At 35.2% G+C, this 27,211-nt stretch overlaps 2 pseudogenes across 1 annotated transcript; both read left to right on the top strand.

Moving 5' to 3' along the window:
* The first annotated feature begins 13,775 nt into the window (after window positions 1-13,775).
* On the top strand, window positions 13,776-15,374 carry LOC125813222 (probable (S)-N-methylcoclaurine 3'-hydroxylase isozyme 2; annotated as a pseudogene).
* Window positions 15,375-17,029: 1,655 nt separating this feature from the next.
* Window positions 17,030-18,762, top strand: LOC125813218 (probable (S)-N-methylcoclaurine 3'-hydroxylase isozyme 2; annotated as a pseudogene). The gene is made up of 2 exons (XR_007442052.1): window positions 17,030-17,904; window positions 18,120-18,762. The product of XR_007442052.1 is annotated as a probable (S)-N-methylcoclaurine 3'-hydroxylase isozyme 2 (transcript).
* The last annotated feature ends 8,449 nt before the right edge of the window (window positions 18,763-27,211 follow it).

Genomic DNA, 27,211 nt, shown 5'->3' with positions numbered 1-27,211 from the left:
CACCTTTATATTTTGGTACGGTTAGAATAAATTGTCATCTTTGTTTATCGATCATTAAATGTTAAAGTTTTGTATGGACTATAATGTCTTATACTTGAAGATAAAACGATTCTGCTAAATTTGGAGGTGTATGTAAATCTTTCTGATTGAGGCAGATCACTTCTGTTACGCGTCCCTCTGCTAAAGCTGTGTATATACTTTTTTCCTACTAATCGTTATCTCCAATTTCTTTTAGATTTACAGGTAACGCAATCTGTCACTTTCTTTTAGTTATTTCAAATGAGTTTTGCTTTAACCACATGGGTTCAGTAATATTTTGTACATATTTACTTCCTTATGGATTTGACATTTCACCTTTGCTAGATTGTGAAGATTTTCTCTTTGACGTTCTGAAATGTTTGTATTTAAAATAACATGATATATAATTTTCAGTTTTTCTCCTTCTCTATCCTTCATTCACTACTTAGACCAAAACGGTAATATTAAACATTGATGCACTAGAAAATGAATTCAAGATTCCATACAAACAATTCTTATATTCACCTATTTTAGTCTCTATGCTTGCTTTACCTTGCAAGATAAATGAAAAGGATAGATAATCCATAATGATATAGCCCTCTGAAAAATGATGTGTTGAAATATTCTACTTTTAATAGGAAGTTGAACAAATGTATGGTCACAACTGGATCTCTCAGATGATAATGTTGACAAAAAGGGAGATGCAAGAACATGTACTGCTGATCTCAACACCGCTTGTAACATTCTCACTTCTCTTGATGCTCAAGATGACAATGTTTGTGATGCTTGTGTTAAAGAGAAGCATGTCAGACCATCCTTCAAGTAGAATAAGCAGTATTTTAATCTTTCAAAGAACTTTTGGGCTGAAGTGGTGAATACTACATGTCTTGTGACATAAAGGATGATATTGGGAAGTTTGATCCAAATAATGATAAAAGAGTGTTTGTGGAATGTTCTTCCTCCAGCAAGGCTTATCCGGTGTATAAAAAATGTGTGGATTGAAAAAGATGTTCATGTGATTTTTGATGATTCTGGAAGAATTGAGAAGCAAGTTGAAAAACAAAGAAGATTCTGAGATGGAAAAGATGTTATAGATTTAGAAAGATGACCTAAACGATGAGCTTGTTGAAGAACATCCTCTTTATGAATCCAGCAATCCCAAAGAAGCTGATGCAGATGATGAACCTGATGAGGGACCAGGTCCGGTAGACAATGCTGAACAAAGATGATGCAGTTCAAAGTATGACACTCAGTTCCCGGACAAGCTGACAAGAAAAACATTGATGATTATTCAAGTATATATCGATGATATCATCTGTGAAGCAATTTTTGAGATGTTATGTGAAAAGATTGCCGCACTCATAAGTAAAAAGTTATAACTGAGCATGATGGGAGATGTCTTCGTAAAGGTACAGATCAATCAAACCTCTAAAGCTTTTCAAAATGGAAGATCAAGTGGCTGACATCTTCACCAAAGCCCTAAGCAAGGACCAGCTTGTCCAGAACAGAGACCTGGTTCAAGCTCAGAGAAGCTAGTAAAGAACTTTCATATTATGGATGCCAAGTCAACTGATAGTCCCATAGGGACCAACTTGAAGTTGGGTGCTGATGGATCCGGTCCAGATGTAAATGATACAAGTGTTAGGATTTATGCAAGATACCAAGCTTTTCAACGGAATCACATTTGAAGGCTTCTAAGAGAATCCTAAGACTTTTGATGAAGATAGGGACCTGGTTATACTCTATCCATCGGGAGATTTTGTGTTGATTGAAAGAAGATGGTGATTGTCACGCCCTGAGCCTATACCCTGGGCGGGACTGGCACTCGAAGAGTATTGTTGGCCCCAAGCGAACCCTTGGCCTAACTTACTTAACTCAGCGGAATACAAAATTCATATCTATAATGATAAATGAACTTAACTCAACTGAAATAAAATAATTGAGAGTGTTTTAAAGATTAAACATTCAACTTGGACAAACGTGGCAACCCAAGTCATAACAATAAGAAATGATAATGAAAAGACTCAAAGGAATAACATCTGACTGTCTACGAAGCCTCTAATAACAACTGAGATGGATGTTGGGACAGACCCCACAACATCCTAAAAAAAACTAAACTAGAAAACAATAAAAAGAGTCCTCTGGAATGCAAAGAGGCTCACCGACTAACTGAATTAAGTTCTGTTTTTACCCCAATAAATCCCTAAAAATGAATTAGGAAATTAATTAGAGAAAATACTTTGCCCTTCCCTAAATCCGGATTGGGACTTTCCTCAATCCAACAGCCCAACTTTCGAAAGGCATATCTCACTCATACGATGTAAAAATCGTGCAATCTCAGTGGCGTTGGAAAGATATCTCCAAGGGATTCCGACCATATCAAGAGCTGCTCCTAACTCATCCTGATATAGGAGTTATGGTCGTTTGAAAATAGTCAAAACTCACTTTCTTAACTTAGACAAAATTTCCAGATTTCCTTATTCTTTCCAAAAATAAATATTTTCATATTTTAAACTATTTATAGTCGTTTCTAGGTGCGAGATGTTACAATATCTCCTCCTTGGGAACATTCATCCTCGAATGAGTTTTATTTCACTAAGCTAAGGGTAGTTACATCAGTTCAACACTCAACAAGCAAAAAAACAAGTAACAACATGCATACTCATAATTTAGCTAGTACTAAGAAGAGGATTAGTACCTTGATCTGAATTTTCTCCGGATTCAAAGAGATGTGGATATCTCTTCTTTATATCCTCTTCAGCTTCCCAAGTAGTTTCTTCAATAAATTGGTTCCTCCAAAGGACTTTAACTGATGCGACCTACTTTGTTCTCAATTTGCGAACTTGGCGATCTAAAATTTGGACCGGAATCTCCTCATAAGATAAATTATCCTTAATCCCAACATTTTCAGTTGGTACTATCAATGAAGGATTTCTCATGCACTTCTTTAACATAGAGATGTGAAATACCGGATAAACCACTGCTACTTCTTATGGTAGCTCCAACTCGTAAGCAACACTACCAATCCTCTTGGCTATGCGATAAGGTCCAATATACCGGGGACTAAGCTTTCCCTTCTTACCAAACCTCATAACACCCTTCATGGGTGCAACTTTCAAATATACCCAATCATCTACTTCGAACTCTAATGGCCTTCTCCTAACATCTGTGTAGGATTTTTGACGACTCTGCGCCGTTTTCAACCTCTCATGAATCACCTTCAACTTCTCCATGGCTTGGTGAACTAAATATGGTCCTATCAACTCTGCTTTACCAACTTCAAACCATCCAATAGGAGATCTGCACTTCTCCCATAAAGAGCTTCATATAGAGCCATCTGGATGCTAGAATGATAATTGTTGTTATAAGCAAATTCAATGAGAGGTAGGTGATCATCCCAATTACTCTTGAAATCAATCACGCAAGCTCTCAACATATCTTCTAAGGTCTGAATAGTGCGCTCTGCTTGCCCGTCAGTTTGAGGATGAAAGGCAGTGCTCAAGTTCACCTTTGAGCCCAAACCTTTCTGGAAAGATTTCCAGAACTGTGCTATAAATTAGGCACCTCTATCTGAAATAATGGAGACCAAAACCCCATAAAGTTTTACCATTTCTTGGATATACAACTTGGAAAAATCTTATGTTGAATGAGTAGTCTTTACCGGTAGAAAATGGGCTGATTTAGTCACTCTATCTACAATCATCCAAATGGAATCATGTTGTCTGCGAGACCCTGGAAAACCTATGATGAAATCCATATTAATCATCTCCCACTTCCATTCTGGAAGCTCTATATTCTGGACCAAACCACCAGGCCTTTGTTATTCAACATTCACTTGCTAGCAATTCGGACATGTGGCAACAAACTCTGCAATATCCTTCTTCATACCATTCCACCAATACACCTTTCTCAAATCACGGTACATTTTGGGGGAACTCGGATGGATGGAATATCTGGAGCTATGAGTTTCCTCCATTATCCTCTCTGGGAGTTCATCCACCATTGGTACACACAATCTACCTTGGTATTTTAACACACCATCTCCCCCTTGTTAGAAAGTTAATACTCTCTGTTTTTGAACATTTGCCTTCAAGTCAAGCAAAATGGGATCTTGGTCTTGCTTTTCTTTCACTTCTGACACTAGTGATGATTCAGTCGCATTCGTCAAAACTATTCCTCCTTCTGTTGAATCCATCAGTCGGACTCTTAAGCGTGCAAGTCTATGCACATCTTTCGCTAACTCTTTTTTTTTTATCAACATGGGTAGTACTACCCATAGACAACCTACTCAAGGCATCATCAACAACATTAGCCTTACCTAGGTAGTAGAGAATACTCATGTCATAATCGTTGAGCAACTCTAACCACCTTATTTTTCTGAGATTGAGTTCTTTCTGAGTGAACACATATTGTAAGATCTTGTGGTCAGTGAATACATCAACATGAATACCATACAAATACTGACGGTAAATCTTCAAAGCGAAGACTACCGCAGCCAACTCTAAGTCATGCGTTGGATAGTTCTTCTCATGAACCTTCAACTGTCTGGAGGCATAAGATATCACCTTGCCATTCTGCATTAGGACACAACCCAAGCCAACTCTAGATACATCACAATACACCACAAAACCTTGAGTACCTTCTGGTAAGGTCAATATTGGGGCAGTAGTCAACCTCTTCTTCAATTCCTGAAAGCTTTTCTCACAACCTTCAGACCATTGAAACTTCACTATTTTCTGAGTCAACTTCGTCAAAGGAGACAAAATGGACGAGAAACCCTCTACAAATCTTCTGTAGTTGCCAGCTAAACCCAAGAAACTCCTAATATCAGTTAGAGATATGGGTCTAGGCCAATTCTGCACTACCTCAATTTTCAGAGTATCAACCTTAATTCCCTCTCCCTTCACAATATAGCTTAAGAATGCCACAGACTCAAGCCAAAACTCACACTTAGAGAACTTGGCATACAACTCCTTATCTTTCAAAGTCTGAAGAACTATTCTGAGATGACTAGCAAAATCTTCTTCATTCCTAGAATAGATTAGTATGTTATCAATGAAGACGATAACAAACATATCTAAATAAGGTTTGAAGACTGTTCATAAGATCCATAAACACTGCTGGTGCATTGGTCAAACCAAAAGACATGACCAAAAACTCATAATGACCATATCTGGTTCTGAAAGCTGTCTTTCGAATATCACATTCCCTTACTCTCAATTGATGGTAACCTGATCTGAGGTCTATTTTCAAAAAATAAAAAGCACCCTGAAGTTGATCGAAAAGATCATCAATTCTCGAAAGAGGATACTTATTTGTGATAGTAACCTTGTTCAACTGACGATAATCTATACACATCCTAAGGGAACCATCTTTCTTTCTCACAAATAAGACCGGAGCGCCCCAAGGTGAGACACTTGGTCGAATGACGCCGTTATCTAAAAGATTTTTCAACTGCTCTTTTAACTCAATTGGTGCCATTCTGTATAGCGTAATAGAGATAGGACGAGTATCTGGATTAAGATCTATACTGAAGTCTATCTCTCTCTCCAGAGGGACTCCGGGAAGATCATCTGGAAACTCTTTTACTACTGGAACTGACTGAATAAGAGGTACTTCAACACTTGAGTCATTAACTCGGACTGAGTGATACACACCCCTTAGAAACCAACTTCATTGCCTTAAGGTACGAAATGAAACGACCCTTAGGCACTGCTGAACTGCTTTTCCACTCTAAGACTGGCTCATTTGGAAACTGAAACTTGACTACTCGAGTTCTACAATCAACTGAGGCATAACAGGCATGAAGTCAGTACATACCAAGAATGACATCAAAGTCTACCATGTCTAACTCAATTAAATCAACCATGGTACTCTTGTGATTGACAAAGATGGGACAATTACGATAGACCCTCTCTGCTAGAATAGACTCACTAACAGGTGTGGAAACCCTGAATGGTTCACGAAGTTTCTCAGGAATAACATCAAAGTTCATAGCAATATATAGAGTTACAAAAGATAAACTCGCTCATGGATCTAACAAGGCATAAACAGTAAAGTCAAAGACTCGAATCATACCAGAGACAATATCTGGCGAATCATCTTGCTCTTAGTGACTAGTGATAGCATATAAGCGGTTTGTTCCTCCGCCAGTACCAGAAGTAGCTCTTCTAGGTGCAGTCTTGTCTGGTGGAACAATTGAAGAAGATTGGGCTCTATTGCCCCTATTACCCTACCGGTTCTTTGGACACTCTCGCATGAAATGTCCACTTTGACCACACTTGAAACAACCAGTAGAGCCTTCACGATAAATACCTGAATGACTCCTACCACACTTGGCGCAGGCAGGAGACTTACTACCCCTTTGCGCCGCACTACTCTGTGAATAGGTAGGTTTAACTCTGGAATTTTGACCATAGTACTCACTATTGTTCTTAGGTGCAGGTGCACTAGAAGATGATGGAGCAGGTCCCTTCTGTTTCTGTTGCAAAGACAATCGGTTTGCTTTACTCTTCTGCTGCCCGGATTCATTCCCTATCTTGGCTCTCTTGTTTTTGAACTCTTCTCTATCCCTCAGCTTCTTTTCCTCTACCTGCTGCACATAGACCATCAACCTCGAGATGTCCATGTCCCCAATCAGCATTGATGCCCGACCCTCCTTGCTTGACAGGCGACCCATACCAGCAACAAACAAACTCATCCTACTCCTCATGTTCGCAACCATTTTAGGAGCATATCGAGACAGTTGGGTGAACTTCAACCCATACTCATGCACACTCAAAGAATTCTGCTTTAGTGTGAGAAACTCACATACCTTATCCTCTTTCAGTTCTCAGGGAAAGAAATGCCCCAAGAAAGCCTCTTCAAAACAGGCCCAACTCACAAGTGGTGCATTCTCAGCTCTACCCCCTTTGCACTGATGAAACCAGGTCCTAGCAACATTCTTCATCTGATATGCAGCTAGCTCAACTCTCACAGTATCAACAACATGCATCACATCGAACACCTTTTTCAGTTCTTCAATAAAATTCTCTAGGTCCTCTGCAGTTCTCGAACCGGTGAAACTTGGGGGATTCATCCTCAAGAACTCATGAATCCTTGAAGTGTCGGCCTCTTCTTGCCGAACCCCTCTCTTCTGCCCAACCTGATTGGTCACAACTTGGCTAAGCATCATTATAGCCTCTCTAAACTTAGCATTAAAGACCTCTCCTTGCGGTTGCACTTCAGATGCATTAGGTAACTCTTGCTCTTCAATATTGCTCCTAGCTGGACAACTTCTAACTGCTCTTCGTGGAGGCATGGTTATCTGAAAACACGCACAAGCACGAATTAGAGATAAAACTTTTTAGAGATAAACTCTAACACACGAAAAGAGTGTGAAAAAAGTGGGATAGTTCCTAAATGTTACAGCCTCCTAATTATAGATGTGGCGCGCTTCACACCGATAATAAGAACTCTACAGACACGGCTTCATAGACTCCCTAGGAAACTTGAACTCTGGGATTTGATACCAAGTATGTCACGCCCCGAGCCTACATACCCTGGGAGGGACTGGCACTTGAAGACCATTGTTGGCCCCAAGCGAACCCTTGGCCTGGCTTCCTTAACTCAGCGGAAGACAAAATTCATATCTATAATGATAAATGAACTTAACTGAACTGAAATAAAATAACTGAGAATGTTTTAAAGATTAAACATTCAACTTGGCCAAAAGTGGCAACCCAAGTCTTAACAATAAGAAATGATAATGAAAAGACTCAAAGGACTAACATCTGACTGTCTATGAAGCCTCTAATAACAACTGAGATGGATGTTGGGACAGACCCCACAACATCCTAAAAAAAACTAAACTAGAAAACAATAAAAAAAGTTCTCTGGAATGCAAAGAGGCTCACCGATTGACTCTGAACTGCTCACTGGATTAACGATGCACTGGAATGCCGATCCTATTTACCTGTGTCTGCATCATAATAAGATGCAGGCCAACTGACATCAGTACATTGAATGTACGAGTATGCGAGTTGGAATGCTAACAAACATAGGCTGGAAGGAAATCTGAAAGAAACTGAATAACTTACCTGGCTCAACTCAACTTAACCTGATGACTCATATCAATATAAAGCAATTTAAAACAAGTGCAATATAAAGAAAAGTTGTTTAAAAACATGCTATAAACTCTGTGTGTATGCAAAGATACAATAAATTTGAGATGTATGTAGAAATACAAATAAACTGATGTATATAAAAATACAATAACTACTGTGGGAGTTTCTCTAACCGACAACTATCACATAAGAGCTATAGTGATGATACAGCGATCTACCTTACGCTGCCAGAGCATCCTATACCCGGCCAAAGGTATAGAACTTGAACTGCCTAATGGATCTACTAGTCTAATCTGAAAAAGATTCATCCAAAAAGTATGAACCTCTTCTACCCATGATGGCTACATGGTTCTATGGGGGCTGTGGGTTCTTTGAACGCTCCCCCAATTCGGTGCTCAATACTACTCCCAAAAATGTACTGGCTCTTATGTTTTTAAAACATATTTCTTCTGTGATTTGAGATTAGTGCTCAAAAACATAGCTCAGAGTCTATCTTGGAAATCAAAGTTTCCCCTCTTGCTTCATTTAGGAAGCGATTACTTTTTTCTGAAAACTAGCCCGAAAGCTCTTTGGAAATCCCAGTTTCCGATCTTATTTAAATGTGAAAACATTTTAAATCTCTTTGGAAATACTTAGTCCCCATATACTTTTGAAGAAATGAACTTCAACTTTACTCCTTACTGAACTCAAACTTAAGTCTTAAAACAAAGTTAAAACGTTTGCAAAAGACTTTTAGAAAACTCTAAGAACTTCTCTTGACTTTGATCTAAACTTTCCTTGAATTGAATTATGGATTCAAGGTCCATGATCTCATGTTTATGGATGATTTTATGATCTTTAGATGTAATTTAGAGCGTTGGAATCAACTAGGAAACATAGGTACATCACTTAGGAACAAGTACGAGAATGTGGGGAAAGAATGGGGAGAATTGGCGTCCCTAGCGCTCTGAGTGGCGCGGGGCACCAACCCTCAACATTTAGAGAGCATGCTGGGGGCTGGCGCGTCGCCCCACATCTCCACATTCAGAAACTGCTTTGGGGCGCGCTAGGTGGTGCAACGCCCCACCCCCTCCCCAAGTGTCTGACGACTTTTCTTCTCCATTTTTCATCTCTAAACCCTCTAAACTCTAATGGTTCTTTCCCCAAACACTTAAAATCATTAGTACTCTCAACTTACAACAGATCTAACTCGAAAATCTACCCAGAAACACGAAGCAAATCAACAAGAAACCTCAACAACACAACCAATCAAGAACTCAACGATATCCTTCAAGAACTTCACTTTTTAACATGTAAACGACCCAAAATCGCTGAATTGAAACAAGTTGGTGTGTGGGTGAACTAACCCATCACTAAAATGTCTCACATACCATAATAGGGATCACACCCGACGAATTCCACTTCAAACGCTTGACGTTCTTGGCAAAATCTTGGCTTTTCTCCCTTTCTTTCTTCTTTTCTCCTTTATCCAAGCCCTAAGCGTATTCTAATTTCCCAAAACTGAATTAAGTTCTATTTTTTCCCCAATAAATCACTAAAAACGAATTAGGAAATTAATTAGAGAAAATACTACTTTAACCTTCCCTAAATCCGGATTGGGACTTTCCTCAATCCAACAACCCAACTTCCGAAAGGCATATCTCACTCATACGATGTCGAAATTATGCAATCTTAGTGGCGCTGGAAAGATATCTCCAAGGGATTTCCAACCATATCAAGAGCTGCTCCTAACTCATCCTGAGCTAGGAGTTATGGTTGTTTGAAAATGGCCAAAACTCACTTTCTTAACTTAGACAAAATTTCCAGATTTCCTCATTCTTTCCAAAAATAAATATTTTCAAATTTTAAACTCTTTATAGTCATTTCTAGGTGCAAGATGTTATAGTGACACTGGTTATGCTGGGTATCAAGCTGATAGAAAGAGCATGAATGACTCATTTTATGGGATCATATCTCATTCATAGGAATAAAAGGCAAGATTTTGTTGCTCTTTCAACAATTGAGGCAAGGTATGTAGCAGATGCATGTTGGTGTGCTCAACTCATATGGATCAAACAACAACGTGAAGTTCTTAGAGTGGTTACTCTGACTATCTGTTTCCTATGTACTATCACAAGTGCTCTCACTATGGCTAAGAACTCAGTCCACCATAAAAGGACTAAGCATATTGATGTGAGACATCACTTTCTGAAGGATCATGTTGAGAAAGGAAATATCAGCTTGTAATTCTATAAGATCAAATCAATGATATCTTCACAAAAGCTCTGACGAGAGGCCTGGTCAAGATAAACAAATTGAAGTTGGGAATGCTGAAACTAAACTGAATGGATCCTGCCTGAAGCAATCAACCCTCTCATGACTATGCAAAAGGAGCAGGTATCCTTGCTTTTCAGTTATATATGTTTTAGCAAATTCAGTCTCATACGTTTTGCAGGTATACACACATGGCAAAATGGATTAAGGAAAAGGGAGGTCAGGACAGATCTAGGCAATCACATTCAACCTACAGAGAGGAACCTGGTCCGTTCTCGAAGGTTAGCACTCTTAACATTGCATCTTGAATTATGCATGAGAACCGTTGCAATTGTCACATGTCTGATCGTTGTGCCATCTTTTGAATACCAAGATGACACTTGCTTCCATATGATACACTCTTCCACTTCCCTTGTACTCCAATTTCTTTCCATCTCTCCAGAAAATTCAAATTCCCTTCCTATAATCAGAAAATTTCAAAACCTTTTTTTTCTCTTCTCTCTCAAGAACCTTCAAAATGTTTAAACCGTTGTTCTTACAGGAGAACTTTTTGATAAACAAATTTTTGAGTGTGAAGAGGGACCAGGTTCATCAAGCAAAAATGAAGAAGATGTTCAAAAGGAAAATGTTGACATTCTGAGAACTCAAAGTATTATGAATAGGGTGTCTGGTTTTTTTTTAAATGATGACGAAAAAAAATTGAAATGGTTCCTCAATTATTGATCTATTCATCTTGGAGGCTTTGAGTAAGTTTAATCTTGCTAATCCTTATGTCATGAGTAACTCAGGCTTGATATGAAAGTTATGACAGTTGCTCTTGCTAACAGGGATACTAAAATAGTTTGTTTGAAGGCTTGGCTTCTGGAGGAACAATCAGAGGGACCTGGTTGTAAAAAAAATTGGCAGCCCTGAAGGTTGGCAGCAAAGCATGTTGAACATTAGGAGAAGCTTCTAAACACCATGCTAAGGGATATGTTCTACTAATTCTATTCTTTCCATCCCTTGCTCCTAAGCCATCCCCTCTCTCCCTAAATTCCCATGTCAATCTTCATTCCTCTTTTATATCGAAACTTAGTGGGTATTGCCTTGGTTCTCATTCATAATGATGTCTGCAATGCTTGGATGACTGATCTTTTATTTGTGAATGAAAAATGTCTTGTTTCTACTAACTTGTCTCATTACTTTATGCATTTTTACTCATGCTCAGTGTTGCCTAAGTGGCCGTGAATTGGCTTGAACTACATTTGTGGCAACTTGGTTTAATGTTTTAACCCTTTTTTGTGATGTCAAAAGGGGGAAGATTGTTAGGGTATGAGATCAATGATGACATGGTGATCAAATATGACATGGTCATGTCGTTAGGGGGAAGAAGTGCTACTTAAAGAAGATATGGTCCTGCCGATAGGGGGAAGAAGTTGAAAAAGTTTGTCATCATCAAAAAGAGGGAAAATGCTATTTTGTTATTGATGTGAAGTTTTGATGATTTGACAAACTTCGAGAATGATGCAAAAAGGGGACCACTCCAGTTACCTCAAGAGGCATGCTGATAGGGGGAACCGTTGAAAGGGGTAAGAAGACTTAGGGATCTAACAAGGGACCAAATCCTTGATATTGGGACTGACGACATGGCAAATGAATGAATAAACTCAATGTGAGAAATATTTGTGTGTCATCATCAAAAATAGGGAAAATTTTATATTCTAGGTGTTTTGATGATCCTTACAAATGCAGAGTCTAACAAGGGACCAGATCCAGGAAATGGTCCTCTAGTATTGAGACTGATGAAAGGGGTAATGAATGAATAAACTCATCATAAGGATTATTTGTGTCTCTTGATCAAAAAAGGGGAAAATGTTATATTCTAGGTGTTTTGATGATCCTCAAAAATGCAAGGACCTGGTCCTTGGAAGAGTACCTCCGTCCAGATTAAAAGTGGTGCACAGCTGTAAAGCTATCTTTACAGCTGTCTTGTCAGGTTGAAAAGGAGTAATGAATGAATAAACTCATCATAAGTATTATTTGTGTGTCTTCATAAAAAAAAGGGAAAATATTATATTCTAGGCGTTTTGATGATCCTCACAAATGCAAGGATTTGGTCCTTGGAAGAGTACCTCCGTCCAGATTAAAAGTGGTGCACAGCTGTAAAGCTATCTTTACAGCTGTCTTGTTAGGTTGGTTGGTGAGATGTGTAGCGTACTTCACCAATAGGAAATGAGGACGGAGTTGTTTGTTTAAGTGGTCAAAACTCGAGTTGGTAACTGATATATACAACAATAAACAAACAACATTATTCATTCAAGAAGAGAGAAAGCTAGCAAGTCTTTTTCAAGAACTCAAGCAGCAAAAACGTAGCAAGGGACCTGGTCCCGAAAAGTCTGCGTACGAGAAAAGGACGAAAAGACAGTTGTCAAAAAGCTCCCAACTCTGATGTGGTTGGTGCACAGCTTTTCATGACAGCAGGCTCTCAGCCAATAGCCTCGTCCCAAGGGTTTGTGTCCACTTTGATAAAGTCTCTTCTCCAACACACAAACTCAAGATTTTTGGCAAACAAAAACTCACAAGCTTATAAAGAAAAACCCGTCTTCAAGGAAGAACAATACTCTTACTCAACAAAAGGATCTGATAAAGTGTTGAAGCATCTTTGTTGAGTTTGAGTTTTGTGTCTATCATTTTATAGGTTTTTGCATCTTGAAAATTCTCAAGCATACAAGCAAAGACCATCTTGGTGAAGTATTCTCCGGCAAGCACAACAAGGACTTGATCGAGCTGCAAGCGTCAGAGTGTGTCTTAAGAGTTATGCTTTCGTGCTTATATTGTAAATTTGTTCCTAATCTATAAAAGATTCAGATCTTTTGTTTCGGTTTCTAAAAGTCTAAGTCAGTTAAGGTTGACTGGTTTAGTGGGCAACATTGTTGTTGCTTAGTCAAAGTTTAAATCGTCCAGAGGGTGGTGGTTTAGTGGGCAACCTGTGTGTTGCTTAGTTGAAGTCTAAGTTGTCTAGTGGTGATAGCTTAGTGGGAAGTGTGGTATCTGATTAGGCTCTTTAAGTAATAAAGTTATTATTTGGTTGTGAGATTAATAACTTCTTCTCACGTTGGCTGTAATTGTGGTTCGCTTTTGCTTAAAGAAGATTAGTGAAACAGTTGAAAATCCTGTGAGACAAGTCGTGGTTTTACTCTCTTGAGCAAGGAGGTTTCCACGTAAAATCCTTGTGAAGATTTTACCTTCAGCTATTTACTTTCTGCACTTATTTCAGCTACTATTCTTGCTGAGTCAAGGGACCTGGTCCATTGACGTATAGTGGATGCTAACTACTGCCTGTGTTTACATTTTGTTCTTATTGTGTCAAGGGACCTGGTCCATTGACTCTTAGTGGACACTTATATTCTTCAGTTGTCAATGGAGTACTATACGCTACCAGCATCCTTTCTTTTCTTGATTCCATTCTTCTTCCTCATCATTAAACAACTTATACAAAAATCTCAAATCCTTCCACCAGGTCCTCGACCATGGCCTGTGTTAGGAAATATTCTCCAAATGGGGAAAAACCCTCATATTTCCCTAGCACAATTTGCCAAAATGGATGGCCCATTGATTTCTGTCAAGTTGGGAACTCAACTGGTTGTGGTAGCTTCATCTCCTGCTTCTGCAGCTGAAATCCTCAAGACTCAAAATCGTCTGCTATCGATCCGATCTGTGCCCAAAGTTTCTACATATGAGCTCTCTGTTATTGATCAACACTCAATTGTCTTTTCCAGTGATTTGAGAAATCACTGCTCAAATCACTGAAAGTTCTTGTGGGCATTTTGTCGAACACATTTGTTCTCACCCAAAGCTGACGAGTCACAGACTGCTCTGAGGGAGAAAAAAGTGTCGGAAATGATAGATTTTCTTAGGTCTAGGAATGGGGAACTGTGAAGATTTCTGAAATTCTGTTTTGTACCATTTTAAACACGTTAGGGAACCTTTTCTTTTCAAAAGATTTATGTGATTTGAATTATGAAACGAACACCAGTGGGATCAAACATATTTTTAGAAAATTTATAGAATTGGGAGCTATGCTGAATATATCAGAATTATATCCTTTATTTGAGGCTCTAGATTTGTACGGATTGAGAAAGCAGAGTCAAGTATATCAGAATCAATTGATCAACATCTGGAATGAAATTGTAAAGGAAAAAAGGCAGGCAATTAGTTGTGGTAGCTCGGACATTTTGGATGCCATGATTGATAGTGGATTTTTGGATTTACAGATCAATATCTTATTGAGAGTAATTTCTTCATCACCTTTGAATCAATTTCTTAAAACTAATAGACAAATTTGATGAAATAGGTGTGAGTTTTGTTTTTAAAAGATGATTGAGACGGACATGACACAATCTTGTTCTTCAATTTCAGGAATTAATAGGTGCGGGTTCTGACACCACTACCACAACAACTGAATGGGCAATGATAGACTTGCTAAGGAACAAGGGCAATATGCACAAACTTCAGGCGGAGCTTACAAGTAAATTCGGGGAAAATGATATTATCACAGAATCAAACATCAGCGAACTTCCATATTTGGTTGCTTGTGTCAAGGAGGCATTGAGACTCCATTCGCCTACTCCCTTCTTGATTCCTCGTCGTGCACTTGAAACGTGTAAGATTATGGATTACACCATCCCAAAGAACTCAAAATTGTTTGTGAACGCTTGGGCAATAGGGCATGACTCAAACACTTGGGAAGATGCATTATCTTTTAAGCTCGAGTGATTTCTAGACTTTAATGTGGACTTCAGGGGTCAAGATTTTAGGATCATACCATTTGGTGCATGGAGGAGAATATGCCCTGGCTTAGGTTTTGCTAGACAAGAAATTCACTTGATTTTAGCTAGCTTGATCCATTACTTTGAGTGGTCACTTCCTAATGATGAAGATCCAATGCAGTTAGATATAGAAGACAAGTTTGGTGTTACTCTACAGAAAGAAAAGCCTCTACTCATTGTTCCTATGTAATATGAGTATTTTTTCTATAGTCTATATCCAAGAAATAATGTCACTGGGAGTACAAAATAAATGATTTATTGTGCAACAAGTAAAATTGTAAAAATATTAAGTATAACTTGTGTCTTTGGGGTTTAAATATTTTTCGCAAAAGTCATGACAGTATTGTTTGGAGATGTGTTCTCCTATGGTGGATGCAATGAAATTTGTTTTAGTTTGACAATATATGAAAAACTTGAATAAGATAATAAATGATTATTATGTGTAGCTAGACAGTACACATTATATGAAAAATCCTTGAATGATTTAAAATGTTATAAAGCTATTCCATTGAATAGTACCCCTATGATTGTGAGATCGTTTTATATAAAGAAAGATTAGTTTTGGTCACATTAGAATGAAACGAAAATATCATTTTAGTGCAATTGGTGTACTTATGTATCATGAAAATATTAGAGTGAACCAAATATTGATACAAATTATTTGTTTTGATCAATCATGTCAAGGTTTATTGATTATGAAATAGTAGGTGATTCAAATGAAATTTGATCTCAAGAAAGTTGTATGTCTTCATGTGGAAATGTTGTCATGTCAAATCATTCCACAAGACAATCAATTTTATATATCGAAATAGTTCATCTTCCTCACTGAACTTATTTTTTTTTATAAATATCAAAATTGTATAAATAGTTATGTTATGTATATATAATGTATATATACATTCATATATATTGTTTATATAATATTTATACATCGAAATAGTTTATCTTCCTCAACAAACTAATTTTTTTATTTCGATCCCTGACTATTCAAATTTCTTTTAAACTGTTACAAATTTTAGAGATGAGCTCCTATTAATATTTGATTTTTTGATATATTATTCACTCAAAATAATTCACATTTACGACATGGCTGAGTTTTAAAATTTGTGTAAAGCGCTGAATATACAAAGAATTGTTTGCTTGACTATTATTAATACAATAAAACAAAATAGCAGTAGTGTAAATGTTGTTAATGAGCTTATAAAGAGATTTTTCGCTTATAACCACTCAAAAATAACTTAATTATGTTTCATAGCTATAGTTTGTTAATTACGATTCGTAGCTACATGTTAGAGGGAGGAGATATGCAAGCGAGATTGGAAGAGAGAGGAGAGAGGCGAATTGTATATGTATATATGTCGAACTGAATATGTATACATGTCAAATAATTGTATATATGTAACTGATATACATATATATTTGTATATCTGGCAAGTAGGATTGGGAGAGGGAAGAGAGAGGTGAGCGAGATTGGGAGAGAGAGGAGAGACGCGAGCAAGAGGGTAGAGAGAGCCTAATTGTATTTGTATATCTGTCATATAATTGTATATGTATATGTATAATTTGCATTTGTATATGTATAAAAGAGGAGAGAGGAGAGAAATGACGTAATTATAGCTAAAATTAAGTTATGAGTCGTAATTAATTTATATCATTATTATATTAGCTAATTAACTACTCCGTGTAATTTTCCCTAAAATAATACTATAAGAGAAGTTTGACTTGTTTTCTTCTAGAAAAAGGAGGTGAAATCCTATATGGCGGCTGGTGAGTATGACAACTTGGAATATTTTGGTGTTATATATGTCTATTGACCAATTATGAAATACCTGTGCATTATACTTGTGTTGATTTAATGGAGTATTATATGCTGCCAGCATCCTTTCTTATCTTTATTCCATTCTTGTTTCTCATAGTTAAACAACTCATACCAAAATCTGGAAATCTTCCACCAGGTCCTCGACCATGGCCTGTGTTAGGAAATATTCTCCAAATGGGGAAAAACCCCCATATTTCACTGGCAAAATTTGCCCAAATTCATGGGCCATTGATTTCTGTCAAGCTGGGAACTCAACTGATTGTGGTAGCTTCATCCCCTGATACTGCAGCTGAAATCCTCAAGACTCAAGATCGTCTTCTATCAGCCCGGTCTCCGCCCAGTGTTGTTCCATATGAACTCTCTGTTATTGATCAACACTCAATTGTCTTTTCCAGTGATTTGAGCAATCATTGGAAGTTCTTGCGGGCATTTTGTCGAACACATTTGTTCTCACCCAAAGCGGTAGAGTCACAGGCTGCTCTGAGGGAGAAAAAAGTGTCGGAAATGATACATTTTCTTAGGTCTAAGAAAGGGGAAACTGTGAAGATTTCTGAAATTCTGTTTGGTACCATTTTAAACACGTTAGGGAACCTTTTCTTTTCAAAAGATTTAGTATGTGATTTGGATTATGAAAGAAACACCAGTGAGACCAAACGTGTTTTTAGAAAATTTATTGAATTGGGAGCTATGCCAAATATATCAGATTTCTATCCTTTAGTTGAGGCTCTGGATCTGCAGGGATTGGGGAAAGCAGACGGAAATATATCAGAGTCGATTGATCAACATCTGGAGTGAAATTGTCAAGGAAAAAAGGCAGGCAATTAGCCGTCACAGCTCGGATTTTTTGGATGTCATGATTGATAGTGGATTCTCAGATTTACAGATCAATATCTTAGTGACAGTAATATCTCTATTTTTTTTAGAACTAATTTACTCTGGTTTCAAATAGGAGAGTTGATTTCTCAGACGGTGACTCAATTAATAGTTATTGTCTCAAAATGATAACACTATTAGTTAAGTGACAATCTAAGGAATCAACCCAACAAAATTTGATGTGAAATTTTTAGTCAAAATTAATTGAGGCTGACATGACGCAATCTTGTTCTTAAATTTCAGGAATTAATGGGTGCGGGTTCTGACACCACAACCTCAACAATTGAATGGGCAATGACAGAGTTGCTAAGGAACAAGGGTGCTATGCACAAACTTCAGGCTGAGCTTACAAGTAAATTTGGGGAAAATGATACTATCACAGAATCAAACATCAGTGAACTTCCATATTTGGCTGCTTGTGTCAAGGAGACATTGAGACTCCATTCGCCTACTCCCTTCTTGATTCCTCGTCGTGCTCCTGAGACATGTAAGATTATGAATTACACCATCCCAAAGAACTCGAAGTTGTTTGTGAATGCTTACGCAATAGGGCGTGACTCCAACACATGGGAAGATGCATTATCTTTCATGCCAGAGCGATTTCTTGACTCCAAGGTGGACTTCAGGGGTCAAGATTTTGAGTTCATACCATTTGGTGCAGGGAGGAGAATATGCCCTGGCTTAGGTTTTGCTATACAAGAAGTTCACTTGATTTTAGCTAGTTTGATCCATCATTTTAAGTGGTCACTACCCAATGATGAGGATCCAATGCAGTTAGATATGGAAGAAAAGTTTGGTGTTACTTTACAGAAAGAAAAGCCTCTATTTATTGTCCCTATGTAATATGCCTCCATATGCAACATGTACCTTCACTTACAAATAAAAACTGTACTATTATGCTCCAAAGCTATCTTATTTTTTAGAAATTAAAGGATGTTACTGATTGTGAAATGATTGTATGCCGAATGTATTACTGGACTTACGTATCGATTTGGTAGAATATTTAAGAATAGTATTGAATAGAGTGTAGTATGAGTTATCCGAATTTGGTGGACTTTATATGATTTGATAGGCTCGATATGAAAGTATTATACTAGAGTTTGTGGGAAGAAAGAAAAGAAAGGAAGTATCTCCAAAATCTCTTAAAATTTGATTTCTAGTTTTTGAAAATTATAGGCTGACAATCCTTAGCATTGCCTAATAACTGAGATTGGAGAAACACTTTCTGCCCATCCAGCGTAATTTTTCTTTGGACAACTTTTGCATATAGCCACTCAAAAATAGCTTAATTACGTTCCATAGCTATAGTTTGCTAATTATGATTCCTAGATACATGTTATAGGGAAGAGAGTGGCTAGCGAGATTGGAGAGGGAGGAGAGAGGTGAGCGAGAAAGGGCAGAAAGTGTGAGAGAGGTGAATTGTGTATTACGTATATCAGCTAGATAATTGTATATATGTAACTGGTATACATACGTATTTGTATATCTGACGAGAGAAATTGGGAGAAGGAGGAGAGAGGCGAGTGAGATTGGGAGAGGGAGGAGAGAGGCGAGCGAGAGAGGGCAATAATTAGTATAATTCGCATATCGTTTATATAATTCAGGGGTACATTTGTATAATTCGCATGTTTTTGTATAATGGAGTGATATAAAGTCTAGAATTATACAAATATGATAAAACTCGAAATAACGAATTGATACAAACTAAACATTTGAACTTTAAACGACTATAAAAATTATATTATACAAATTACATTATATAAATTATATTATACAAAATCCGAAAACTACATGTTTATACAAGCTTTAAAAAGTTATTTACAAAAAGATTGAATGTATATGGTGACGAAACTGAAAAATCAAAGGAAATCATCGTCATATACAAATACAAACCATTGTATACAAATACAAATCAAACGAAGAATTGTTAGTTGCGAATTATACAAATGTGGTGAATTATACAAACGTGACTAATTATACAAACTCGAAGTCAACCCACGTAATTAATGATTAATATTAGTCACAAGTGGTAATTATAGCAAACTATAACTATGATGACTAATCAAGTAATATAAGTTTGATTAACCGCATAATTTTCCCTTTTTTTTTTTACCAAGTAAAATTTTGACACATTTATATCACTTGATGAGTCAATTATGATCAAAATGACTCCATATTCATCTTAGCCTATTTTGTATATAATTTAAATAGGGAAAATTGTATATAATAGCAAACTATTAATTCAAATTAAATGTTATAAATATAGTTTGATTTAATTGTACCTCATAGCAAACTATTGTTATTTCACCTCTCTCCTGGTGAATCTCGCTCGCTACTCTCGTTCTCTCCCTTGCCTCTCTCGTTTTTTATACAAACGCAAGTGTATAAAGTGCGTTTGTGTTTGTATAAAGCGCGAGAAAATTGTATATATACATATATTTTCGTTCCCCTCTCCCCCCTCTCCCAGATCTCGCTCGCCACTGTCCCAGATCTCACTCTCTCACTCGCCTCTCTCACTTTATACAAAAAACGCAAATTGTATAAAATGCGTTTGTGTTTGTATAAAGCGAGAGAAAATTATATATATACATATATTTTCGTTCCCCTCTCCCAGATCTCGCTCGCCACTCTCCCAGATCTCGCCTCTCTCACTTTATACAAAAACGCAAATGTATAAAATGCGTGAAAATTGTATATATACATATATTTTCGTTCCCCTCTCTCCCCTGTCCCAGATCTCGCTCGCCACTCTCCCAGATCTCGCTCGCTCCCTCGCCTCTCTCACTTTATACAATTGATCTTTTTGTATATGTATACCAAAGCAGATTATACAATTGCTTTCTTTTGTATATGTATAGCGAAATATACATATTTATGTTTGCTATGAAGCGCAATTATGCAAACTTTGCTATAGCATACAAATATGAATTTTGTGTTTGCTATATGTGAAAGTTGCTCATTTAAATATTGATGAACATTTTGTCAAGGCCACTAGAGATGTGATCGAGTTCGCTTACCTTCCACTAGTGAAATTTGACGATATAAAGATTTATACATAATATATTGCATATAATTTTCTTGAGTCGACGATTAATGTATATCCTTTTTTATATAAGAACAAAAAATGCTGGAGAAAATATTTGGGGGCTCTGGGACTCATATCACTAATTTAATTTATAGTTTTTTCAGGGAAAATTATGGAAAATGACAAAAATGTCAACATATATGCAAGGCAATGAAAAATAGCTATAGTTTAACCAAATTATAAAGAGATGAGTGTCAAAAACACACTAAAACTATCATTTTTTATTTTGTTTCATACCTAAACTATTGAAAGTGTGAGTTTCATACCTAAACTATCATTTATCAATATAGGTAAGAGTTTTGTATTTTATATCAATTGTATTCAATTCAATCAAATATAAGTGAGAGTTTTGTGTTTTATATCAATTGCATTCAAAAACCATATTTGTATTTTTGTATCAATTGAACTTGTATTCATACAAATACAATATGCATTCATCTTCTCAGTCAAATATATTCAATATCAATTGTATCCAATCAAAGAGTGGATGAATACAGTTGTATTCGTTGTATTTCGAATACAATTGATACATAATACAAAATAGTTATGCACTAAATAAATTCAGAATACAATGCAAAATAAATACAAAATACAATCCTTTCTCCTACCTCTCTCGATCTCGCTCATCTCTCCTCCTAATATGTACTCATTTTGATACATATCAATTTGTATTTGTATTTTTTCCTATAAAATTCACGAAAAAATATAAAAATATAAATGCGTAACAAACCATAATATTGTTACGAATTGTATAATTAGTTAAAATGTAGCTATGATGTCCTATTTAAGGGCTAATGTTCGTTGTTTTCTGGAAGTTTCCCAATTATATATTTTTTTGGCATAATACATAAACATGACCGTTAACTTGGCATCAACTGGCAACTATGACCTTTAGCTTTGGGTGTGCATAATTAGACACTTAAACTTGCATAAAATTGAACAAATAGACACATTCATCCTACATGACATCCTACATGATCCTATGTGGCGTCTTACGTGTATTATGTCATGTATGATATGTGTGTCTACTTGTTTAATTTTATACAAGTTTAAGTGTCTACTTGTGCACACTCAAAGTTGGAGGGCATAGTTGTTCGTTGAAGTCAAGTTAAGGGTCATGTTTATGTATTATGCCTATTTTTTTGAGTTATGAACAAGAGCTTGAAGAAAAATAATTTATTTAGAATATCATAAATCTCTGAATAATTTCATTAACTCTCCACTACAAGAAACTAGATAGAAAGTGAAAAACCTATTATTCCTATATAAATTTGACTATAAGTTCTATTTAAACATGAATTAGATAAACTAAAACAAGTATCAAATCCTATACAAAATTATATATATTCCCTAGTACAACTATATGAATTAGTCTTTCAACAAATTAAAATTCTTAATTCCTAGTACATCTTTGAATAAGAGCTTCATTACTCATACTAAAAACTTAATCAATAATACATATAGTATAATAGTAGGGACATTTTAGGCTGGCTGCCAATTGCAATGGAACTAGCTAGTTCAAAATAGATGCAGCTAGAAAACAATAAGAGTAGTCATCATCATCAATTAAAGCCTCCCCCAATAGTTTTCTCCATTCTCTAGCAATCTATTTTAGTTTCTACCCCATTTTGTTTGATTCCTTGACAATGACTGACATTTTATGTGGAAGCCAAGAGGCAAATTAATGTTTAGGAAATGCATGTATATATGTCCACAGGGCTTGGAGCCTACCCTAACAAAAACAAACGATTTAGCAGTAATAATATAATTGTCGCTATATTATATTTAGTGGTAATAATTAATATGAGTATTTATAACCAACACACTCTATATAAATGTCGTTAAAGACTTTGAAAAGACTCTTAATGTAATGACATCAACTCAATTGTCAAAATTTATTACCGCTAAATGTTTCATGGTTATAGTGCTATTCAAGTACAAACACGTTTTCTTTCATTAGCTACATATATTTTCTTGAATTTATTGTATCCGGAGAAATTTTTTTGAGTATACAAGATCAGAATGAATAATCTTAAGATAATTGGTAGGTTAGTTCAAATAATGTTAAATAAAATTCATTGGACATGTATTCCCTAGGTGTACCTCCAACGAGATATTATGCATCGATCTATTATTGGATCATGTGCAAACGTCTCACAATGGGAAGTTGATAAGAAAAAATAAATACATATCAGATATAGTTATATTTTAATCGTTTGAAATTATTTTTGGAGAGAACTATTGTGGCTATGCCTAAATCATAGCTAAAACTTATAGCAATCTAGGTTGGGAATTTTTTTCTTATATATGATTCAATAAAGTTAAAAATTTAAGACAGATATATTAGTACATGATAATCCTTTTTCTATTTTAGGATTAGTTAAATATTCTCATTCAAACATTTAATAATTTCCACTCATATTCAAAAGAAAAAAATAATAATTAACAACTGGCATTAGCACACAGCTATGAATATAACTATGCACATGCACTAACATATAGCTATTCTATAAAAAGTTAACTGAAGATTAAATGCGAGGTGAATTAACGTGCAATTTATCTTTTGCTTTGAGATCACAAACAAATGAATATATCAAATTAAGCATTTGAGGAAAATCTTGCTTTTGAAAAGAATATACTACTATTAGGAGTAGACTATATTATATAATTATTATAAATATAGAGATTACGTACGATAAATGGGGTGGAAATTAAGGTACGCCATTCTTTAATTATTTGACTAGCTAGACTAGCATGCATGTCAATTCGGAGGTTTAATTATTTAATTTAGTTTAACTAAAAAAAAATCCCGATTTTCTATGAACATTAGGGTCCATCTAACTAGACTTGCACTGAAAAGTCCCACGTTAGGAGTAAAAGACTTCCTAAAACTAGCGACTTCATATCTGATAAAACTCAAATTCGCGATCGCTGATTAAGAATAAAGAGATAGGTACTCCACTGCAAGGACCTTTAGTAATTTTAGTTTTATTTAGTCCAAGCGAGTGGCTCATTTGATCTCGAAGTAATAAATTAGTAATATTTTCCTATTATAAGTCAAAGTCGTTCACGCACGCTTCGATACCATATGTTACGTTCAATGAAATATTAAAGTTTATGCACTTGCTGTGTAGTTAGACTAATTAATTAATATATTCATTAACTAATCCCATTACTGGCATATTGTAATGACTTTCAAATCTAAGAAGGCGACTAATTGAATATTCATTAAGTGGTGGGAGAATTAGTCAATTTTTTTTATAAATAACAAATATCTTTTTTCAAAAATAATACTAATAAAATGCATCCAGCTATATATCTGGATAAACTGAACTAGAAAAGTTTTCAATTTTGATATAATATTACATTTTTTTTATCAAACTATACACCCCCAACCTTACGTTTAGCTTTTTGTGTAATTTGTACTCAACGCTTAAGAGAGAAAAAGAAAAACATTAAAGTATGAAGTAGTTGGTAGAAAGAGAAAAAAAAAAAAAAAAAAAAAAGAATGCGTAATGTCGGTGTCACAATGAGCGCAGTGATCTATACGTATAGATTTCAGTTGCGAGTTGCGATTAGCGTTTGACCATGAAAATAAAATTTTATTTTTCTAATAGATATTGTTTTTGACTAAACTGTTACAAATAAATATTTAAAATTTGAATCTACATTTTCTAAATATAAGTTATAATCCCCTCATTTTCTAAGAATTAGAACAACCTAACTAATTTATCAGAAACATAAATCAATCTTATGTAACATAGTACTCCTTATATCTCAAAATATAAAGTTGTAGCAGCAATAATTACTATATAAGAAGAGGGAATAAGTATTCCACAAGTCAACATGTGTTCCAATAAGAAGAGAGAATAACCAATATATTTATAAAAAGAAATGACATATAAAATAAAATGGAGAGAGTGTTGGTTTTTCAAAATGGAAAAGGACAAAACACATATAGAATTAAAAGACATATAAAAAAAGTTGGTTTAACTCTCAAACATAAAAAGTAATATATGTTACTAAAAACTTTAATAAAAAGTACTATAATTTACAATAAATAATAAATTAAAATATCTACAAGACAACAAAAAAAAGACTATTTTTTGTACTGCTTCTGTCACATAAATTAGGATTGGGATGATTTTAAAATTTTAATTTTGGTTATACATTATAAAATAGCCGAAAAATTGAATGATATAAAAAAAATTTAAATAATCGAATGAATCGTCCTATCGATAACCCTAATGTTACTTCTACTCTGTTTATTTTTACTTAAATTTAGAAAGATATGCTTCATTTCTACCCTCAATCTTATCGCTACATTTATTTGCTATTTGAAATTGAAATTAAAAAGACAAATGACAAATAAGTTTCTATATTAGCTCACTTATGAGCAAAATATATTATAACAATCTTTACTAATTTTATAACAATACATAAACTATACTCCCTCCGTCCCATATTAGATGGGCACTTCCAACTTTACACGGTGATTAAGAAATCATTAATACATTGGAAGACTTCACCATTTTGCCCTTTGTTTATATCAATGCACATTGAAATGAGTTACAAAAAATACACATACAATATAGGAATGGGCATATTAATTGTAGGGGTAAAATGAAAAAGAATTAATTAATTCTATCCTAATTTAATAAGTGCTCAAATAATATGAAAAAAATATTTTTAGAAAGATTCTCATCTAATATAGGACGGAGAGAATAACAATATAACTTTATTAATGTTGGGCCCGGACAGCACCCGGACTTTCTTTACTAGTCTAACTATAATAGGCAACGCATGCTGTTCAATTAGTTAGCTAGTGGAGTTTTAACGTGTGGAAATTTGTAGCAATTAAAATTTGACGGCTTCCGAGGAAGAGATGCCATATAATAGTACTCTACTACTCTTCTGTCCTTAATTACTTGTTCATTTTTAAATTGACACACATATTAAGAAAATAATGATTGACATAATAAGTTTATCATTTTATCTCTATTAATCACTCCCTCCATTTCAAATTAATTGAATTGTTGAGGTATTTCACACCCTTTAAAAAAAGAAGACAAAGACATAAATTAGGCATAACTTTCCATTTTTATCCTTATTAATTATATCAAATTTATGATTAAAATAACTAAATATTAATTAATGAAGGGTAAAATTGGAAGAACATTCTAAAAGTAGTCTTGAAAATTGAACAATTAAGTTAATTTGAAAAAATGAAAAATGTCTCAACAATTCAATTAATTTGAAATGGAGAGAGTATGAAGTAAATGAATTAAAAATTTAAGATTTTCAAGAAGTTTTACTTTTTTCAAAGGAATTAATTGAGGGTTTAATATGTAAAAAAAAATTTTTTATCCGTTCTTGATTTATCAAAATGAACAAATAAAAAAGAAAAATTAGACAAAGAATATAAATTTAGCGTATTTGGGGATTTGAGAAGAGCCTCCGTTGCCTTCACGTTTGGTGATCACCATTAATTACTTACTCCCCTATTCGAATGTTTCCTGTGAAAAAACCTATGACTTAAAAGATAATATTTGTAACGTATATACATATCGAACACAAAAAAAAAATCATTTATTCTTTAAAAATACGTTATGGTTGGCACAGAACGTATCCTTAATGAATGTGCTCAGTAGAATTTCAGCACTGTAGAATAGACAAAGAAAATGAATTGGTATGTGATATCTCACTTTTTTTATGTTCACAATTGTAAGGGGACCAATGTAAGAGAGTGTGAGTAGGATATTCATTTAAATGGCAAAACATAACTCATATCTTACATTACCTTAAACAGAGGCATCTATGGGACAGAGAAATCAACACCTAATTCTAACGGTATACTCCTATTTCAATTAATTTACTCTAGTTACTTCTTTTATTTTAAAAAATAAGTGTTCATTTAACTAATTTTAGTATGTGCAGTAACGGTAAAAATATCAAATTATTAAACCATTCTATGAAGATTTGAGAAGAGGGAACTAAATATGATAGGGATCATGTCTATTTTTGATAACCAGTTCGAATGAATCATGGCGTGGCATATAGGAGACCGGTGAAACAATGTAAGAGAAGAAACATGGACTTTCACATGGTGGTCATTGACTTTAAAAAAATTTATTGACAAGCCTCCGAGGGAAATTCTATAGAGGTGCGTGGAGGCTAAAGGCCTTTTTATTACATATACTAGAGCGATTAAAAGCATATATGATGAAGCTAAGATCCGAATAAAGAATAT

The sequence above is a fragment of the Solanum verrucosum genome, unplaced genomic scaffold (assembly GCF_900185275.1).
Source record: "Solanum verrucosum unplaced genomic scaffold, falcon-dt-bn FXZP01000189.1, whole genome shotgun sequence".
NCBI lineage: Eukaryota > Viridiplantae > Streptophyta > Magnoliopsida > Solanales > Solanaceae > Solanum > Solanum verrucosum.
This window is presented reverse-complemented; position numbering and strand designations above follow the sequence as displayed.